Below are 9,349 nucleotides of genomic sequence, written 5' to 3'. Positions count from 1 at the left end.
AACACTTCAACCTCCCTGGCCACACAATAGCAGATGTTAAGGTAGCCATCTTACAGCAAAAAAACTTCAGGACCAGACTCCAAAGAGAAACTGCTGAGCTCCAGTTCATTTGCAAATTTGACACCATCAGATCAGGATTAAACAAAGACTGTGAATGGCTATCCAACTACAGAAGCAGTTTCTCCTCCCTTGGTGTTCTCACCTCAACTGCTAGCAGAGCACCTCACCCTCCCTGATTGAACTAACCTCGTTATCCCATACTGATTTATACCTGCCTCTGGAAATTTCCATTACTTGCATCTGAAGAAGTGAGGTTCTTACCCACGAAAGCTTATGCTCCCAATGCTTCTGTTAGTCTTAAGGGTGCCACAGTACCCTCTGTTGCTTTTTACAGATTCAGACTAACACGGCTACACCTCTGATACATGATATTTACAATTGTACCATTTAAGTACTGACTCTGGCACAGGAGAGGGGGAAGTTGCATCACTGGAAAATTCTGGGACATGTGCTCCCAGTGATTGCAATTGCTGTGCCTCCCCTTAGAAAAATCCAGCATGAGATCCCCTCCACAGCCAATTATCTCCATTGGATAGTGCAGCTGGGGAAAGTGCTATCATCTCACCACCTTGCTTCCCTTCTTCCTCTTCCCTTTGGCAGTGTTGTATGCACAGGTGCCGGCTTCTAATTTTCCCCAGGGGTGCTGAAGCTCTGCTCAGCCCCAGACCCTCCTCCCACTCCACCCCTTCTCCCAAACCCCCATGCCCGGTCCAACTCCATCCCCACTCCACTTTTTCCCCCAAGGCTCCACCCCCATCCCACCTATTCCTGCCCCCACCCAACCTCTTCCCCACCCCATTCTGCCCCTTCCCCCGAGTGTGCCCCATCCCCGCTCCTCCCCCTCTTTTCCAGTGCCTCCTGCATGCCACTGAACAGCTGTTCCATGGCGTGCATGAGGCACTGGGAGGGAGGGGGAAGAGTTGATCAGCAGGGGCTGCAGACAGGTGGGAGTGGGGTTTGTAGGGGAGCTTAGATGGTGGTGGGTGCTAAGTTCCCGCTAATTTTTTCCCTGGAGCACCCAAAGAGACAGTACCTATGGTTGTGTGCCCCAGAAGGCACTAGTAAAAGAGAAGTCCATTTGATTTCTTTGCCGCTATAGACCACTGTAGTTAGTCATTACTCTTGGACGTGAATATGGGTTTGGATTCCAAGTCCCTCCAAAATTTTAGGGTGTTAAGATTGTATGTATGGTGTTATGTCCACCTCAGTTAGAACAGGGAATAAAAATCAACATGCCTGAAAATGAACAATGTTAATCACTGACAAATATGACATTTCTGTAGAGAAAATGGTGAGAAAATACAAAGTTCCAAAGTTCTGAAAATGTCCTCTCTTAAAAACAGCCGGAGGGAAAACTAGACAGGGCATCAACACCATTTTCTTCTCTCTCTGTTCACCCATCTTATTCCTTGTGAGAGCGTGTTCTTTATCTCACATGCACTGAGACACAATCAGCATCTCCCATGATATGGAGTGCTCTTATATGTTCAAAAGTTTGCTGCAAACATGTTTTGGTTTCACATGCTGCTTTTGAAAGAATGTGAAAAAAATAAAAGAAAGGAAGGACAAAGTGAATTCCTTTCAGTACCCTTTCCATATAGCCTTTACTCTCAGAAATACTGGACAGGTCTACACGAGAAACTTTTGCCAGTATAGTGCTGTTGGTTAGGAGTGTGACTTTTATGCAATCTTTATACTGCCAAAAGCCTTAGCATAGCCACAGTTGTGACAGCATACAAGAGTTTGTGTCCATTTTAAAATCAAGATAAGATATTTTTCTAAAATATATGCTCTTGGAATTATTTTAGGAAAGTTCTATGGCCAGTGTTATTCAGGAGGTCAGGCTATTAAAATGCATCCCAATATTGCTCGGCAAATTTGGTTCTGTGTCCTGACACTATTCGTTCTACTATAGTTAGCTGCCTTTAAGTGATACACAAGGCTGAAGGACATTTGTCTACAGGAGGGTTTAAAGCGTTGTGCATTTCAGTAACTGTACATATTCCTGATTCTGACATAACACCACAGTTGTTGATATTGATAACTGCTGAACCACAAGTGAGTGTGAATTTTGTCCTGTTGGTGACTGTAATTTATTTCACTTATTGGGGCACAACATACTTTCTGTGGCCACAACTACTGAGAGCTTTGTATGTCAGCAACTATGTCCTTTTATATTTTATCCTAAGGTGAGCCTTGCAGTTTTGCACTCCTCTTATGCTGCATACCCTTTTGTCCATAAACTGTGCTTGCATGCTTTTATAATGCATGTTGTGTCTTTGTGTTCTTGATGGATAAGGGGAAATTGGCCCATTATATTTAAATTTTTCATGTGAATGTGAGAGAATGAGAGAGAGAGAGGAAAAAGTAATTTTCTGGAAAAAGGATACTTTTCAATATAAGATATTACTTATTAAATTTAAGTTAGAAAATATTTAAATATTGAAAGCTAGTTTGGAAATAACTTTTGAAATTATGGCAGCTCCCAGGAGACTCTGTCTCCTAATCGGAGTTGAAACTTAATCACTGACTTCTGAGTCCCATATTTAATAATAAGTGTGCACTACAGTACATAGTCATTTAAACAGGATGCTGTTTAAAGTAACATTGATAAGGTTAGGTCACAGTTTGAAAGAGTTAATCTGATTCCAATGATAAATGAAGCTGCTAGGTTAACCGGTAGAAGCATGGGAAAATCAGTGCTAATAGACATTATTTTAACAAATTGCCTTTTCAAATTACTTTCCTTAGGGTTTTTAGGCAGGATTTCATCAATTACATTCTTACAGCTCACATTAATGATACACATTTAAAAATTTCCCGCATGAATAATTTACAAAAAAAATGATGAGCAAACTCTTTGTGTGAATTAGCCATGCCTATTGATACAAACTTTTATGTAAATGATGCATCACGTGCAACTATTTTCGAAACTCTCCTTTTGAGGAACAGTCATAAAGACAAAAGATAAAAAGAAAACCTAACCCTTGAAGTTATTTTTTATATATGCTTCTTTATATCCCTTTTTAGTTTCCTCATTGATGAGCACCACTAGATACTTCTTCATGTTCTGTACCCAGCCTCACTTTAGATGCCTATTCTTTTCAAGTAGACCTTAATTTTCACTCAGATTATCAATTATGTAGACTGAGGCACAAAGTCACCTACTCGAAGTCACACATCTACTGATATAAGAACCCTGTGTTCTGTCTTTCAGCCATTTGCTGTTACTGGTTTACGCAGCCTTCCCTTGGAATGATTCTATATTGCTAGAACTTGACTGTTCAGTCAAAGGGAAGTTTCATGGAAGAAAGAAAATATTACTGCAGGCTAAAAATGGTTTGTCAGCACATGTTAATATACAGGAACAGTTGTGGTCTCCTAAATGTGTTATTAGATTGTAGAGGATACTGGCCTGAGGGAGGAATTTAGTTCCTGCAGGAAAGGTTTGTTTTCCCGTAGGGACAACAAAATATTCAGATGACCAAATATGAACCTGCAAATATGGGAGAACTTGTCTAGTGTTTGGTAGGGCAGCTACCCTCCTTGATGGATGTTGCCAACTCCTTTGTTGCACAAAGAAGATAAGCACACTGAACAGATCTATTAAACTATCAGCCAAATCATCACCTGGTTTAAATCATGTAGGTACATCAAATGAAGCTACATTAATATACATCAGCGGAGGATCTAGCCCAGTGGTTCTCAAACTTGGGCCGCCGCTTGTACAGGGAAAGTCCCTGGCAGGCCGGGCCAGTGTGTTTACCTGCCGTGTCTGCAGGTTCGTCCGATCGCGGCTCCCACTGGCAGTGGTTTGCCGCTCCAGGCCAATGGGGGCTGCAGGAAGGGCAGCCAGCACATCCCTCGGCCCGCGCTGCTTCCCGCAGCCCCCATTGGCCCGGAGTGGTGAACCGCGGCCAGTGGGAGCCGCGATCAGCTGAACCTGTGGATGCAGCAGATAAACAAACCAGCCCGGCCCGCCAGGGGCTTTCCCTGAACAAGCGGCGGCCCTAGTTTGAGAACCACTGATCTCGCCTCTTAATGTTCCCAAGAAAACTGAACCAGCAGTCTCAATACTATAGGCATATCACAAATACCTATTGAAGCAAGGGTCCGTGAATTTCTGAAAGGTACTACACAAGAATTCACATTAGAAGAAATATCCTGGTGCCAAATTTATAGCCACTTACTTGTTTTTCCCAGAAGAACTCTTTATTGACATGCATGTATTAACTTCACTTCCCCCTCACCCCCCATGGACGGGGAACAGATACATACAAAAGGCTTCTAGCTATAGTGTATCTGACCTCTTTACTTGAAAGTGATGTATGGTAAGGTCAATATTTGTTGTGAACTCTTTATTGAAATAGCATCTTCAGATAATGAACCTTGCAGCTTATGAAAAATTTAAGGAGTATTAAGAATATGCAATCTGAAACCTACACGCAAAACCATAGTGATAAATGAAAGAATCAGACAGATCTGATCCTGTTGATTTAAAGCTTTCCCTTTAGGAGTCGTTACTGGGAAATGGCATTGGCAGACCACCTGTGTTTTTTAAAAGGACATTTATTTTAATTTAAGTTCAATCTATTTTTACACTAATGACAATGCCACGGGCCATTTTATGAACGGTTGCTTAGACTCAAATTATAATACAACTTTATAATGGATCCCTCTGAATTTCTTCTCAGCTGTTAGTACTGGCTTGTGACTTGTGCCAGTAATATGTAGCTTCTCCCAAACTATGTGGCAGTCTGGTTTATGATAAAAAAATGTTTCTTTGAAAACCACATTTAAATACATTAATTAGTCTCCCATTTAAATCTACAGACCTTGATGCAGACTGAATATGGTCAAACTCTATGGGTGTGATTCTTGGCTTTGTTACACCAGTTTTATTCCAGTCTCACTGCATTTATTTCAAGCCCATTTTGCTTAATTTTACTCCCACTTAAGCAAAATTAACTAGGAAAATGGAGGAAAACATTCATGGCACATGTTCTACCTGAGTTCAGATTGTTGTTGCAATGACTAAGCTCCTGCATATTTGTAAGCCTAAACCCACAGGCCCATCCCATCCCAACAAGATCTATTCCCTCAGGCTTTCAACCTCTTCACTATGTGACCTAATTCCCTGCCACACTGGAGCTCATGCCCCATATATATGACTTTATTTTGAAGTTTTCTACGGAGATAGTCTTTCAATTAAAGCTGGCCAGGAAAGCTTTATGTTTTTTGTAAAAGGGTTTAATCTCAAATGGGACAAAAAGCCAATTCCCGGCCCCATTCTTTTTTTTCATAAAAGTGAAACCCCACAATATTTCTTTTTGGAGACACTGAAATGTGGTATTTCCTAAGTGCAATATGCTTCCTGGGTCTCCAGACTGACCCACAATTTTATCTGGATTATTCTGACCATTAAAAAAATTCAGCATATCAATTAATTTTATTGTTGACATCTGTGTTGAAATGCAGTAAAATGTTGTTATCTACTCTACAGATTGTCAATGTATTTCCTAGGACCATGATAGAAGCGTACATCCCTACCTTCCCCTGTCCCATAACAAACACCCTGAATAGTCTGTGTATCACCTAAAAATGGGAGAAATCCATTCCTGGTATAACTCCTGGATGAATCCAGCACAAGTTTTGTTCTTCACCAGGCTAGAGAGCTGAAGTTGTGATGAGTCTCCTAAGGGATACTATGATATATAGAAGCCTATCGCATTGAATCAATCATATCATGATGCATTCATTATGAAGTAATAGAATACAGACTGATTTGTAACTGAAGTGTCATAAAATTCACAGAGACATAAAACAACAAAATGCTGAAGTGTTTAAATTGCTTTAAATTTGCAACTGTTCCCACTTGTCAATAATCTTAAATTATTATGACAGTGATTTAAGTGAATAGTTCTAGACAGTGATTAACTATGATGGAATGGTTAGTTGTGTCACAGAGGAGAAGTATAAAAGTCTTAGGTGCTGATTAATTTGGGGGAAAGGAGTGCCTCACAGAAGAAGGGCTCCACCTCAACCAAAGTGGACCCAGGCTGCTGGCATTACAAAATAACAAGAGTTTTGAGGTGCGGAACAGCTGACAGCTGCTGTAGAACACACAAGTTGGACAAAAACATGTCCTAAAGATAGCTACAAAAGAAAGGTATCCCTGGCTTCAGCAAAGCATAGGCTAAAATCATATGTAAATTAGAGGAGGGACAGATTGAGATCACATAAATCATTCTGGACAAGTAAAACACAAATAGACACACAGACTAAAATAAATAAAACTATAAATGCCTATGTGGCAAGGTGAGAAACATAAAAGCAAAACCAGGCAAACTAGAGTGTCTGATAACACTGCTCTACAGCCAAAATGCTTCTGAAATAAATGTTGTCAAACTTTACTAATTCTGGGTCACTGAGAATGAAAATTATGCTTAAAATTGTTGATTGGCTCTAGTTTTCAAGCTATGCTATTGGGTTAGTATATACGGCCTTTGACTTGGGAATGGCAGAGGATAAGTGAGTTATAAAGGGAAGAGATCTCAATTTAAACCAGAAATGACTAAAATACATCTTTGACTGGATCTATGAATAAATCTATGACTGGGTTTGGACAGTTCTTGCTTTTTAGGCAAAACAATGAATGATGCAATCTATAGCTGGTATTGCATCATACATGATATGAATTGCATCATGTTATTCCTAGAAGTCATGGATGATGCAATCATAACAAAGCTTACAAATTCTGCTGAACAAATTGCCCTATATCAGCTCTAGAAATCATACAGTGTCATGCTCTCTTATTTGTCAGTGTTTGATTTTGCAAAGGGACACATTTCTGTTTAGCCAAAGTGAGCAGAGATGCCTCGTACTTATGTGAACAGTGCAGATAACTTCTGCTAGGTTTGTGTTGAAGTGACTTTTGCATCACAAAAGCGCAGTATAACCACTATGGTTAAGAAAGCCCATCACCTTTATTTTGGCTGCAAAATTGAAGATCAGGACAAGAGGTGGGCCCCACACATATGCTGCAACACTTGTGCAACAAATCTTCACCAGTGGTTGAACAGGAAAAGGAAATCTATGCCTTTTGCAGTGCCAATGATTTGGAGAGAGCCAACAGATCATACCAGCAATTGTTACTTCTGCATGGTTCCTCCAGTTGGGAAAGGTGTGTCAAAGAAGAAAAAGTGGACTGGGCATTATCCAAACATTCCATCAGCTATACGCCCAGTACCCCACGGAGAAGGACTGCCGGTTCCTGCTGCACCAGAATCATTCTCACTTGAGTCAGACAAGGAAGAGGAAGAGGATGAAACTTCTGGTCCTGAACCATCAATGTCACAGGACCCACATTTTCTCCCATCCTCCTCCTCTGAACCACACCTCATAACACAAGGTGAACTGAATGAGCTTGTCAGGGATTTGGAACTACCCAAGAGTAAGGCAGAGCTGTTGGGCTCCAGACTACAGCAGTGGAATCTCCTGGCAGGTGATGTTAGGGTTTCCATGTTCCGTGACCGTCAAAACGATTTTGTCCCATTCTGCTTCACGGAAGGTGATCTTGTAGCCTGCAACAACATCGATGGTGTGATGGCAGCCCTCAACATCGTTCATGATCCAGATGAGTGGAGACTGTTCATTGATTCATCGAAGATGAGTCTTAAAGCTGTTTTACTGCATAATGGCAATGTTTTGCCATCAATTCCAGTTGGTCATGCAGTCAATATGAAGGAAACCTATGACAACATGAAACAACTTTTGAGGTCCATAAACTATGACCAACATCAGTGGCAGTTTTGTGGCGATTTGAAGGTTGTTGCTCTCTTGCTTGGTCTGCAGACTGGATACACAAAGTACTGCTGTTTTCTCTGCAAATGGGATAGTCATGGAAGAGATTCCCACTACATCAAGAAAGATTGGCCACTCCAACAGTCATTGGAGCCTTGCAGGAAAAGTGTTCAGCATCCACCACTTGTTGAATCAAGGAAGATTTTGTTACCACCCTTATATATCAAGCTGGGTCTGATGAAGAACTTTGTCAAGGACATTTACAAAACACAAGCAGCTTTCAAGTACCTCCGTGGAAAATTTCCAAGGTTAAGTGAAGCTAAGATAAAGGAAGGTGTCTTTGTTGGTCCTCAGATTCGTGAACTTCTTCAAGATGATGCATTTGACCATGCACTGCGTGGCAAGGAAAAGACGGCATGGAAAGCCTTCCAATTAGGGGGAATAAATTTTCTCAGGAACAACAAGGCAGACAACTACAGGTTGTTGGTGGAAAACTTCCTCAAGGCATACAAAAGCCTTGGTTGCAACATGTCACTAAAGATACGTTTTTTGCACTCTCATCTAGATTTTTTTCCAATGAGCAATGAGCGACGAGCACAGCGAGCAATTTCACCAGGACATTGCAACAATGGAGAAATGCTATCAGGGCAAATGAAGCCTATCAATGCTTGCAGACTATTGCTGGACAGTGACAAGAGATGCTCCATTTAATGAATACAAGAGACAAGCCAAGAAATGCTGAGTAGACACTGAATAGGACTAAACTATGTACATAATAGTTTTTTGCCTTTTGTTTCATAATAAATTTTATTTATATAACCCTCTTGCTGATTTTTAAAGTGTTACATAAACAGGACAGGACGTGAAATATTATCATGTAAAGCAACCATAAACACATGAAGGTTTACATTTTATGATTAAAACTCTACTATCTACACAATATACATAGACATAAAATGTAAAAAACTGAAATATGTTAGAAACAGTAGCCAATCAGTTGTTTCAATTGTCATATTCGAATTCAGCACATCAAAATACATAATAAATAGCACATTTTATCTTGGAAGCAGACAACTTCTCAAAAATTGTAGACCAATGTAATGGAGGAGAATTTGTACATAACAAGCGTGGCTGAAGCAGAATAAGACTACTTCTAATCTGTGCAACTGATTGCCGTGCATGGCCTTAACCTCTCTGTCCCTCTGTTTGCCCATTTGCCAACAGGGTACAGTGGTATTTATCCTCCCTCCTAGCTGTTGAGACATATAACTAATGTTTATAAAGCACTTTGAGATCCTCCTCTGGAATATGCTTTATAAGTGCAAGCAAAGCCAACACATGTGTGAGTAATTGATAATGTGGTAACTTTGAATTTATTTGCTTTTGTCTGCTTAAGTCAAACACAATATTACTGTGGTGAGATCTTTTATATAATATAACAAAAAAGTGTGCAGATCCTGAATTATCTCCTTTTCTCTCCTAATCA

This window comes from Trachemys scripta, chromosome 1, assembly GCF_013100865.1.
Source record: "Trachemys scripta elegans isolate TJP31775 chromosome 1, CAS_Tse_1.0, whole genome shotgun sequence".
In the NCBI taxonomy this organism is placed as follows: domain Eukaryota; kingdom Metazoa; phylum Chordata; order Testudines; family Emydidae; genus Trachemys; species Trachemys scripta.
Note: the sequence above shows the minus strand (reverse complement) of the source record.